The 12,715-nt window shown below is 37.6% G+C and overlaps 1 protein-coding gene across 1 annotated transcript in view; it reads right to left on the reverse strand.

The window, feature by feature from the left end:
* The window catches only part of LOC127801768 (protein CURVATURE THYLAKOID 1A, chloroplastic), a 30,345-nt gene that overhangs the window by 14,460 nt on the left and 3,170 nt on the right, over positions 1-12,715 (reverse strand). The gene's annotated exons all lie outside the window — the stretch shown is intronic.

Below are 12,715 nucleotides of genomic sequence, written 5' to 3' on the forward strand. Positions count from 1 at the left end.
AACAAATGATATCTTGCCCTATGGCCGGTGTAGCTGGTGAGGCCGGTGTAGCCAGTTTAGACCCCTGTGGACAACCCCTCTTCAAATGACTCGGCTGACCACAGCGATAACACACGTCCCGACGTACATCCCGGCACTGTCCCTAGTGTCTCTTCCTCACTGTCGGCATGGTGGAAACCCTGAACTCTTACTGCCCACATCCCATTTTCTTTTCTTATTGCTGCTGCTCCCTGCGCCCTTCATGACTAACTGGTCCGATCGAGCCTCCAATCGGTCTTGCTCCACTGCATGGGCCCACTAGACCGCTATAGGAAAGTCGGGTGCCTCGATACCAGCCATAGCGTAGTGAATCTCTGGTCGCAACCCCATTTGAAACTTGCTGACTCTGCGAGACTCGGGGTCACTAACTCTAGAGCATAACGAGATAACGCCACAAAATTAGTCTCATACTATGTAACCGTCTTGCTTCCCTGCTGCAAATCAATAAACTCGAACACTTTCTGCTTTCTGACCCAAGCAGGTGCATAAGTCTCATTGAACGCCGCGACAAACTATGCCCATGTCGGGCCCTCATCACCATATCGCTGTCTGGTGGTCTCCCACCATCGCTCGGCGTCTCTTCGTAACAGAAAGATCCCCAGTCGAACCTTGTGGGCCTCTGCACAGCCTATAGATCGCAAATGCTTCTCCACTACCAATAGCAAGTACTCGGCCTCTATCGCGTAGGCGCCTCCACTAAACTTTGGTGGACGTAGGGACATAAAATCTTTAAGCAATGCAGCACCAGAACCATCCCCTGCCCCTGGTGTACCTGAGTGCGACGCCTGGGCCGTAGTGGTCCTACCATCATGATTGCGCTCTTGACGTAATTGTGATGCTGCCAGTACGTCCACGGCTCGTAGGATACCTGCTAATGTCTCCTGTATGTCCGGAGGCCCTGGCTGTCTCTCATCTCCTGTACTTGTCGCCGGTACCTCAGGAGTAGGAATAAGGTGCCCTCTACCTCGCACCGGTGGTTTACCACGACCTCGTCCATGACGTGCGTCCATGAGTCCTACATAACCAAGATTAATTAGAACGCATTTCGAAATTAAGGACATGTCCTAACATTCTAACTCTACCTAACAGCCTTGGTGTACAGTTACTTGTCCCCCAAATTGACTCAACGACGCTCTGATACCAACATTGTAAGCACCCCCGCCCGGATATCCCAACCACCCGTCTATCCGAACGAAAGCGCTTACATAAGGGAAGAGAATTAAACACAAGACAAAAATACCCTGGCATGCATACATAAGAAATATAACAATGGAAGCAAAACGATATACATGCATGCCCACGAGTACCCCGCTAGAACAGCGGTCACGAAGTATATAAAAATATATACAGACATATGTGCCAACAAATAAAAGATACAAGGAACAAACCGGCACAGTACAAAATGAGAGATAGAAACCCTAACAAAATATTAGAGACAATGGGGGCAAGCTCAATGTACACCTTGCCGACATGGTTGGCTGCTAGGTGGAACGATCCTCGCCCTTGGCCTTCGCTTTACCCTTACCTGGAATGATGGAAAGCAAGGTGAGTCGCAAGACTCAGCAAGTTATATGAAAAGAAGGCTATACAGTAAATAGAGGAGAAGGTCACCTTAAACACCGTCCCACACATACACACAAGCCATGAGACGCAACAATACAATAATGCAGCATAATAAAAGCACATACTGGTCCTTGGGGCCCACATAAGTCACATGGCACCCAAGTCCCATATCGACCTACCGTTGCCTTGAAAGGCAACATAAATCTCCACAAACCTGCGCGCACTGTCCCGGGTCGATACTCCCGTCACCCGTATGTCCATGTCGGTACTCCCGACACCCGAGCCATAGGCTCCCTCGGAACGGTCCTCCCGTCCGAGAACTAAATACTACTAGTAGCCATGCAATGCACATAAAAATGCAATGGCGTAGTGAGCATCAACGTGATACACTGGCGCCCATACATCCAGGCATTAGGCCATGTTCCCTCACATAGTAAACCACACGCGATGCATATGCCCGTGCTGGATGCATCATAACCAAGCTAGAATGTTCGTGACCAAGCATAACCAGATCATAAAACCCCAACATGCAGCCTGTACCCATGTGCACACCAAAACATGTAACAAGAATGAAATGATACCAATCATGCTATAATCACGTAATGACAGAGCTAGTCAACAGTGCTTGGCACCGGTCAACGGTTAGTGAATAGGAGAGACCAGCCGACGGCCTAAGATAGACCGTATAACAGTCACTCCGTCACTGAACAGCTGATCCTTGCCCGTATTGCACAACCGCTCTAGCCTATAAACAACCAAAATCCATAATAATACCCGAACAGCTAAAACCTAGCCCCGGGTTAGTACGACATCATTCCCATAGGCATGGGGGTGGCACAAACCCCCGTAGGCAACCAAAGAATAAACCCACTAGACTAGTTTAATAAATTAAATTTTAAAACTAACCATTTAAAATTCCATAATAAATTAACGGCCGAAACAAACGAAGGGAGGTTAAATAAATTGACAACGAAAGAAACGATGTGGAGTGTATAAAGAACTTGCCTTTACGAAGATATCCTTAGACTTGATTTGACCCAACATGGTAAAATTTATACAAACTGCAACACTCAAATTATTTGCCAAAATTAACAAAATCGGGCTTCAAACGAAATTCCGACCGTACAGAATATTTATTACTAGCTTCTCTACATACCTGGCAATTTAAATCTTTAATTAAACTTAATTTAATCTGAATATTAGACCCAAAATCTCCCAAATTTTCTCCGCGCACATGCTGCTTTTCTCCCAAAATTTTCGTTGTTTCTACTGCAAAAGAAACACCCGAAATCAGGCTTAAATTGGGCAAAAACGAGCGGAGGAGGCGCGGCCACTTGGCAACGCGCGGGCCAGCCACTGGGGAGGCCACCGCCTCAATCGAAATGACGTCGTTTCGACGCCTAAGGCTGATTAAAATCAGCCAAATTCCCTCAGCCTCGCGCGCTTGCCCGCGGATTCGAACCCGTGCCTCGCCCACAGCTGCCCTCGCGCGTGACCGCTCGCGCCCGTACGCCACCTTCAACCTATATACACCTTACATTATATTTAAGGTGACTTTTCGGCCTTTTCTGAAATTCGCACCAGCACCCTCCAACTTCCATTATTTACACACACACCCTCTTAATTAATTACACTAACGCCCGAAATTTCTAAAAGTCCCACAATTTAATTTATTTCAATTTTTTTTCTTATTCCAGAAATATTCTAAAATAATTAATTAATTACCTTAATTTTTTATTTTCTTAAAATCACATAATCTAATATTATTTATAACAACAAATTATGTTAATATTTCTTTTAAATTAAATTATCCCGATAATGAATAATTAAATTAAATCGCAATTTACGGTCGCTACAATTATAATATACCATTACATATATACATATCATCATTCACGGCAACTTCTCTAATTTTATTAATATTATTTTTCTTTATTAATTATAAACACTTAATGGTGATTTAATTCCTATTCAAAAATATAATAGATTTAATATTCTCCCAAACTACTTTATTTTAATCTTTTCCTAAATACTTTCTAATTAAATAATTATTTTCTAAAAATAACATAAATAAACTTTTCCTGAAATCTCCAAACACCCAAATAAATTAATATTTCCTTTTAATCACTACAATTACAATAATTAATAGTGATTAACCACTATCAAATAATTTAATTAGCTACCCTTAATTCCCCATTTCCTCAAAACAACATAAACATTTATTTTTTCTTAATTCCTCAAATATTTCGTATTGACTTCAAACACCAAATTAATAATCATTATTTATTTTTCAATTTCTGAGATATTACAAATTTGGTCACTGTAAATTTAGAATGTCACTGCATTTTTAGGCTTGAGACTAATTTGACCACTATGTTTCAAAGAATGTCAAATATGTCCCTCCATCTTGTTATTAGCCATTATGATAGATGCCTTTTTAATGTTGTCTAACCATACTTTATTCATATTAACAGTGCAAACCTTGTCTTTAATTAAAATAATTCCACACACTCACAACTTCAAATTCAAAGAACTTCACACACTTACAATTTCAATTTTATTAAGGTACAATAATTAATTTAGTCCATTCTTAAAAAAGAATTTATTTAATTATTTTTAAATATAATGACTAATTATCAAACTACAATAATTTCACTTCATTCTATTTTATATATTAAATAATTAAAGAAAACTGGATTATTAATGAAGAGAAACCGAGCTTCCAACTAAAGTAACTGCATTCGATCACATGTCATTGCAAAAAAGTAGCTTTTTTTTTATTGGTACGGTGTAGGGATAAAGCATTAAAAAATTTAAGTGAGGATTGGAGATTCGAATTCTTACAAAGACAACATTTTGATATGTCATATCACCTCTTTGAGAGTTTCATCCGCATGACGTGAAGGTAGAGGCGATTTAACTGTGAAGCCAATTAGACAGCCCTTGAGGCCCCAATTTCAAAAGGCCTCATACTTTTATAATTTATTTATTTTTTATTTTTTAAAAATAAATATTTTATTAAAAAATTAAACCTAAAATAAAATCTAATCTTTTATCTTTTCAATTTTTTACTGTTGTCTCTCCTCATTATTTTCAATTTATCGATAATTTTACATAAAACTAAACATAGTTTAATACATATATGTGAAATGAAAATTTGCTTATTATTGGTGAATTTTATCTTTTTAATATTTTATTTTATTTTCTTCTATAGAAAAATTAAGAAAGGATAGTTTTTTGCTTTACTTGTACATATCTCTTAGAGTTTAAAAAGAAAAATTATTTATTTATTTATTTATTGTAATAAGTTGTTTCGCTTTTTTAATCTCTTAAACATTATATTTTAATTAAAAATTCACAATCGTTAAAAGATCATTATATTTTGTAGTTGATTGAATTTTAATTTTTTTTAATTTAATGAAATGATAAAAATTTTTTATAAAAAATATATTATTTATTTTTTTACAAAAAAGTTTAATATTCTTGAGAAGACCTTATAAACTTTTTTGCCTAAAACCCCCAAATTGGTTGAACTAGCTCTGCGTGAAGGGGTTCATAAGGACAGCAACCGTTTTTCGAAAGTTTATTCTGAATATGTATAAACTGTGACTGCATCTAGATTTACCTGGAAAGTGAACCAGAGAAGAAGACCGCTCTCTTCCAAAACTAGTCAGACGAACCTTGAACTTGGGTCATAAAAAAAAAAAAAAAAAACTTATTTTAGTGTACAATATACTTTAACACTTATTATTCTTTGTATATGTGTAACACCTTGTCTTTTAAGTAGTGTTACTTATTTTATACTTAATATATATTTAATAATATTTAATTTCCTTATTTTTATCAAAGTTTTTGTGACAAGTGATTTAAAATCGAACTTTACAACAAAAATTAAATATACAATTTTGTAATACATTCATGTTGCTTTACATTTCACATCAAGTACTTTAGTAAAAATGATTACAACACAACGTAAATAACCTAAGATAGTCAAATTATTAAATGAGTAGTCATTAGAGGTTCCCTACTCTTGAATCTTTCTTTTGTTTTTTATTACTTGGATTCCGCACAAGACAAATAGATAGTAAGGGATAAAAGCACTTAAAACGTTCTAAAATTATTTTTCATGTTTATGTGCACTTATATAATCTAACTATTCACTCCTTATTACTAAAGAGTTATAAAACACGAATTCATTTATCAATTAAATTTAATATTATAATTTGAGATAATTAACACTATTTATCCATTAATAATGAATTATAGCCTACCCTTATAATTTATATGGGCATGAAGAAATGACATTGTTATATATGCATATTCAATGACATCAAATCGGGTCTCAATGCAATTATTAAGAAACGTGCATGCATCAATATTTGAATTTTGAATAATTCTTTTTGGGCAATCATGGATTGAATTTAAGTCATAATATGCATTTAATAATGAAATTGGGTCCTAAGAAACTTGAACAAAATTTGAAATTTAAATACATAATTTTAAGTCTGGCAAGGTAAAGAATGAGATAAAACAGAAGTTTTTAGGGTGAAAGTGTCATATTTCAAAGTCTAGAGATTTTCCATAATTGCACCCGCTTCCCCTGATTTTTTAAAAAATACGCTCGTACTCCATTTCTTCTCCGATCATGTTGCTTGATGACGATGATTTTCCAGCCACCCCTTTGCTCTTACAACCATTTCTAGAAACACCACTGGCCACCAATTTTCACTCCCCGAACCACTACTAACATCTTAGATGCCAGAAAAATGCCAGACAACTAGTCAAAAATCGCTATTTGGATGCTTTTCTTCAACTGCGTTTGTCAAACTTTTTTTTTCCTAGTAAACTCCATTTTCTCCCCCCCCCCCATTTTCTTGTTTCCTCTCACTTTCTTGGATACTCTCTGGACTGTACTAGCCTAATCTTGACCCTCGGCCCACGGCCTAATCTCGACCCAACCTTGACCCGATTTTGGCCCTACTCTAGCCTGCAATAGCATCATTGTAATCACATGTTGGGTACTCCCGCGCCAGGTCAAGATCCTGGTAGGGAATTTGGGTTGGAAGTAAGAGAAGAGAAAACAGAAAAATAGAGAAGAGGATAAGGGATAAATTATTATTCAATTCATGCCCAACATCAAGTCAGGTGGTCCTTTTAAAAGACCTGTACACAATGGAAAATTGGGAAACAAAATAAGCCTAATAAATCATGGACGTTGCACAATGCAACTCCTGCTTTTATTATCGAACAACACTACCCCACTAAACTAAAGTGGATGGACCAAGTCAATAACAAAAAATAATAGTAAACAATTAACTAAACAAAGCAGTATGGCTTGCCAACATAACACCCAATCCGAGATATATGCAGGTATGTTAGTCATGCACGTAAGACCATATCAATCCATCCCCCTGACAGTGTCCTTGCCCTCAATGACGAAAATTCGGATAGGAATGCAGGAACCGCCATTTAGTTTCCCATGTAGCATCCTCAATAGGTGCCCCGACCTATTTGACTAAAACTTCTTCTTTAGGACGATAGCTGATGAAAGGTCAATATTTCCTAAATCTTAATGAATTATATCCCCATTTTGGCTTTATAATTATGCTTAAAATAAATAATTATTTGCATTACATATTATTACAGGATGAAGCAAGGAAGTTGACTTCTACAATTAATTAGGGGGCATAAATCGAAGACGTTGGATTACCCATTATTATTGCTCAAATTCATGCCAACTATGGAGTCTAGAGGATATTTCAAGTGCACTTGGACCAACTATCAAATGGAATCCAACATAAGAAAAGCCCAAGACCAACCAAAGGCCCAAGACCAATCAAAGGCTCAACAAAGCCCAATTTGTAGAAGACTTTTCTTTATTTTGTATTTTTTTTATGAGTGATTTATCACATAAAGTCTTTTGTATTCTTATGAGTAGTCCACCACCTAAAGTCTTTTGTATTTTTTGTCTTTTACCTAATTTTCTTCCACTATTTAGGTGAATATTTTGTGAGTGCCCATTAGATATAATTATGTTTAGTTGAATAATTATGTGGTTTGTATTGCATCTTATGGGCTATAAATAGCTCATTTGGGTGCATTTGTGAAAGGTTGTTATTTACTTGAATCAAAGTTTAGTTTTGTTCTTAGAGTTTCTCTTAGAGAATTGCTCTTATTCTCTCTCTTGTTTTCTGTTTTAATCTTACTTCATTTCTTCTTCTTTTAAATTCTTATGTCATTTATTGTTACTTTATTATCCACTGTCTAAATGGCCGGTTAATTTCTGCTTTAAATTTTTGCAATTTTAATTCTTGTGTTTTAATTATCCACCGCCTAAATGGCCGGTTAGTTTCTACTTTTTAATTCTTGTCATTTAAATTCTGTTATTTAAATTATGCCATTTAAATTCTTGTCAATTAACTTTTAATGGAAATTAATAGCTAAATCTAATCTTGGGTTAAGGCAAGGACAATGTCCAACGTCAATGATTCCCAAAGAAAATTGCGCTTTAAATGAGTAACATTAATTTAAATTTCAGTATGAGTGAGTTTTAATTATTGGGAAATCACTAGGTTTGGATTGGAGCGTAAGCCTAACTTAGAACTTTCATGTCACGCATGGGAGTTACTAGAACTGGAAACGCTATCATACTTAAATCCGGATGATTAATTTAGTTGTTTTGTATATTAATTGTAATTGGATTTATGGTAGTTGCTTAAATTAGAATCCCACATATCATGTATGATGATTGCTTAAACTAGAACTATCATCATCTCTAATTGCATTTAGTAACAAACCCTCATATCTAAAATTAAATTAATATTACTAACCTTGTCTGTTAAAATTTGAGAATCAACGGTTGATGCTGAAATTGTCTTAACTCAAGTATTATCCAATTTTATATCCTCACATTAAGCATTTATTTCAACTTTTATCTTGCTTTATTTTCTAGTATCTGTTATTAAAAAAAATCATAAAAAAATCTTGTTATCAATCCATCTAAATGCGTGTGCGTGTGCGTGTGTGGGACATTCTTTTTCTTTTGCCATAAATAAATCTTTTAGTGGATGACCTAGACTCATCCAGAAAGTATAAATTTATATTTGGACTACAACTACACACTCGTACACTGACGAGTATAAACCTCTCACCTAAATAAAGAAAAAAAAAATATATAAAATTTTTATTGTGTTTTGTTTTGTGTTTTAATTGCAGGGTGAGAGTGCAGCCAATAGCAACCCTTCTAGATAACTCTACTGTCAAGAATGGTCTCAGGTTGTGGTTGCATGGAATAATCGTCAGCCACAGGCGGCAATTCATGCATGACTGGAATAGAATACCCCACGAACTTTTTAAGCAAGTTGACGTGAAAGACATTGTGAATGCAGGATCCCTTAGGAAGCTCTAGTCGATATGTGACGGAACTGATGCGAGACAAAATCTTGTAAGGACGATAGTATCGTGGAGATAATTTGAGTGTATTGCGAAAAACCATAGAATTCTGGTGATATGGTTGAAGTCACAGATAAACATAGTCGCCTGGGCTGAATTCCACTTCTCGCCAATGCTTGTTAGCTTGAACCTTCATTCGATTTTGAGCCATAACCAAGTGGTGATGCAAAGTCTTCAAAAGTGAGTCATGAGTTTGCAAAAGTGTATCCACTGCTTACACTTTTGAAGTACCTGGAACATAAGTAAGCACATTTGGGGAGGAATGCCATAGACAACTTGAAAAGGTGTGAGGTGAGTGGCAGAATGGGTGGAAGTACTGCAATTGTACTTTGCCAAAGTGAGCCAATCCATCCATTTCTGAGGCTGATCATGAGTAAAGCATCGGAGGTATTGTTCAAGGGTTCGATTGACCACCTCAGTTTGTCCGTCCGTCTGAGGATGGTAGCTCAAACTCATACGGAGGGCAGTGCCTTGTAACTGAAACAAGGTTTTCCAGAACGTGCTAACAAAAACCTTATCTCGGTCACTAATAATTGATGCAGGAACTCCATGCAATTTGATAATATTTTGCACAGAAGCTTTTGCCACTGTAATAGCGGTGAAGGGTGGTTGCAATGGCACAAAGTGGCATATTTGGATAAGCGGTCCACCACCACCATGATAACAGTATAGCCTTGTGATGATGGAAGTCCTTCAATGAAGTCTATTGAAATGTCGGTCCAAATCTTTTCAGGAATGGCTAAAGGCTGAAGGAGTCCGGTTGGACAAAGGGTCTCAGTCTTGCAGCGTTGGCAGGCATCGCAACTCTGAATATGCTGTTTGATAAAGGTTCGCATTCCAGGCCAATAAAAAATAGTTTTGATACGGCTAAGGGTTTTATGAAAGCTAAAATGTCTGGCTATTGGAGAGGAATGATTGTCGGTGAGGATGCCCAGTATTAGTGACGAAGTAGGATTCAAAAGGAGCTTATTTTTTTGAACCAAACTCCATCCCTGAATAGATAATGATAAGGATATTTGTCACACTGAGACTTCACTTGCTCAAAAAAAGGATCCGATAAAACTTCATGTTGAAGAGAGGTCCACCAAACTGAACTCGACTGAGACAAAGCATGGAATTCAAATTTAGCTATGCAAGACAACTCATCTGCACCCTTATTGTCCTCTCATTTTTTATATTGTATAATATAATCATATCCAAGGATTTTTGGCAGCCACCACAATTGAGTAGGGGTTGTGATCTGTTGTTCCAATAAATACTTCAAACTCCGCTGATCAGTCCGAACGATGAATGGACGACCCAAGAGATATGGTTGCCACTTTCGAATTGCCTGCACAATTGCTAGCATTTCTTTATCATAAGTTGAAAGGGCCAGAGCCGTACCTTTGAGGGTTGCTCTAAAAAAAGCAACAGGTTGGTCATTTTGTGACAAGATGACACCAATCCCAGTTCCGCAGGCGTCACATTCTACAACAAAGGGCTGAGAGAAATCTGGCAGACGCAAAACAGGAGCCGTGGTGAGAGCTTTTTTTAATTGTTGAAATGCAGTCTCAGTTTCAGAATCCCAATGGAAATCAGCCTTCGAGGTGAGTCGAGTAAGAGGGGCTGCGATGGTGCCAAACCCACGTATGAACTTGCGGTAATAGCCTGCCAATCCAAGGAAAGCACGCACATCTATTACTGATGATGGTTTAGGCCAATCTTGGACAGCTCAGATCTTTGATGGATCAACAGATACTCCGTTTGCAGCGATTATGTGACCAAGATAATCAATCCGAGTAGTTCCGAAACAACAATTGGTTTGCTTTGTTGTTAATTGATTTTCGACAAGACCTACAAAACGCTTTAGAGGTGCTACAAGTGATCAGACCAGGACCTGCTATAGACAAGAATGTCATAAGAAAAAACAAGACATATTTATGTAGGAAAGGTCTGAAGATGTCATTCATCAAGCTTTGGAATGTGGCCGGAGCGTTAGTCAAACTGAATGGCATGACCACGAATTCATAATGACCTTCATGGGTTTGAAAGGCAGTCTTGTGTATATCCTCTTCTCGAACTCGGATTTGATGGTAACCAGAATGGAGGTCCATTTTGGAAAAGACGGTGGCTCCATATAATTCGTTTAGGAGCTCATCAATAATCAATATTGGGTATTTGTCTTTAATTGTAGCTTCATTTAGTGCCTGTAATCTACGTAGAAACGCCAAGTACCATCCGATTTTTTAACTAGCAAGACAGGGGATGAGAATGGACTGGAGCTGTGCCTGATAATCTCGGAAAGTCAAGAATTCTTGTACCAAACGCTCAATTTTTTACCTTCTGATATTGAGGGTAACGATAGGGGCGCACAATTACTGGTTCGTGGTTGGCTTTGAGTGGGTTTTGATGATCATGGTGGCAGTGGAATGGAGGCAGGCTGACTGGTTCAACGAACACTCCAGGGAATTCGGCGAGCAGTGTTTGAATTTGTTGATTAGCCTTTGTCACTAGGGTCCGTTATGTCTTGTTCCTGTTGAAGGAAATTAATTTGGGTTGGCCCGAAAATTTGCAAGTAACAACCCATACCTGTGAGTTGTTGTAACTCATTTCTTTCTAAAGGTTCCAAGGTTGATCGACACATTCCCTGAAGTTGGTACTATTTCCCATTGGTTGTGAAGGACATTGTTAATTTTCAGTAATCTGTCTCCATGGGTCCTAAGGTCTCTAACCACTATACTCCAAGAACCAGTTGACAAGCATCCACAGGAAGAACATAAAAATCTGCTACAATGGTGTGGCTTTGTATGACTAGTGAAAGGTTCAAACATCTACCGGTACACTCAATTTTTTTGCAATTTTCAACCATGACTTGAAAGACTCGATCTCGTACGAATGGTAGTGACATCTTGTTAACAATGGACTGATCAATGAAGTTGTTGGTGCTCCCACCATCAATGAGTATTGTGACGTCCTTGTTCTTGATTTTTCCCATCATCCGTAACGTTTGTGGATGACAAGTTCCGGCCATTACATGAAACAAAATTTTTGGTATTGTCTCCATAGTGGTCAGTCCTTCCTCAAGTTGTTGTGGTTCTTCTTCTGTAATCCTTGGTAGTCTTCTATCATGAAGAGTTGAGGCCATTGACATCTATGGCCAGGAACGTATTTCTCATCGCAATAGAAACATAATCCCTTCTCTTGGTGGTCCTTCGCTTCTTGCCCAGTGAGGCGACGGATAGGTGGACTAGGGGAAGAAGAAGCTGGTTTCTGAATTGGAGGTGGACCAAGAAGTCCAGCAATGGTGTTGTTGTGATTTCGTTGGTAGGAGGATGGGCTGAAGGCCTTGGAATTGCCACTGTTGACTCATTTCTTTTGTAGAGAGTTTTCTTTCTTCAATCAAGCAGGCAACCCCAATGGTGTCTGAAAGTGTTTTAGGTTGCTTAATCTTAACATCCAGCTGGATTTCATCCCATAACCCAGCAATAAAGTAGCCAACAAGGAATTGTTTTGGTAGATGATCCACTCGATGTGAGAGCCTTTCAAATTCTTCTTGATAGAGTGTTGATGAAGGGTCAATATTTCCTAAATCCTAATGAATTATATCCCCATTTTGGCTTTACAATTATACTTAAAATAAAATAATTATTTGCATTACATATTATTACAGGATGAAGCAAGG

The sequence above is a fragment of the Diospyros lotus genome, chromosome 5, assembly GCF_014633365.1.
Source record: "Diospyros lotus cultivar Yz01 chromosome 5, ASM1463336v1, whole genome shotgun sequence".
NCBI classification, from domain to species: Eukaryota; Viridiplantae; Streptophyta; class Magnoliopsida; order Ericales; family Ebenaceae; genus Diospyros; species Diospyros lotus.